This window comes from Neophocaena asiaeorientalis, unplaced genomic scaffold, assembly GCF_003031525.2.
Source record: "Neophocaena asiaeorientalis asiaeorientalis breed wild unplaced genomic scaffold, Neophocaena_asiaeorientalis_V1.1 scaffold40, whole genome shotgun sequence".
Classification (NCBI taxonomy): domain Eukaryota; kingdom Metazoa; phylum Chordata; class Mammalia; order Artiodactyla; family Phocoenidae; genus Neophocaena; species Neophocaena asiaeorientalis.
In genome coordinates this window covers 3648426-3648653 of record NW_020185335.1, presented here as the reverse complement: position 1 = coordinate 3648653, position 228 = coordinate 3648426, and positions in this window count along the sequence as shown.

The window sequence follows — 228 nt, the reverse complement described above, 5'->3', positions numbered from 1 at the left end:
AAGCGAGGCGTCTTTCCAAAAAAGCCCTCTTTCAGCCCCTGAAAGTAGCTGATGATTCAGAGGGGAACCACCTATAGGGGGGAGGGGCGACCATGGTTCGAGGGGTGGAAGGAAACGCAGGGAAGAATAAAAATTACTGTAGGCGCCTACCTGGCTTTGAGGGTCACTGGTCAAGCTCCCCTCCCGGCACAAATTTGCCCCCACAGCGCCCTCTGGTGGACGTGCTGT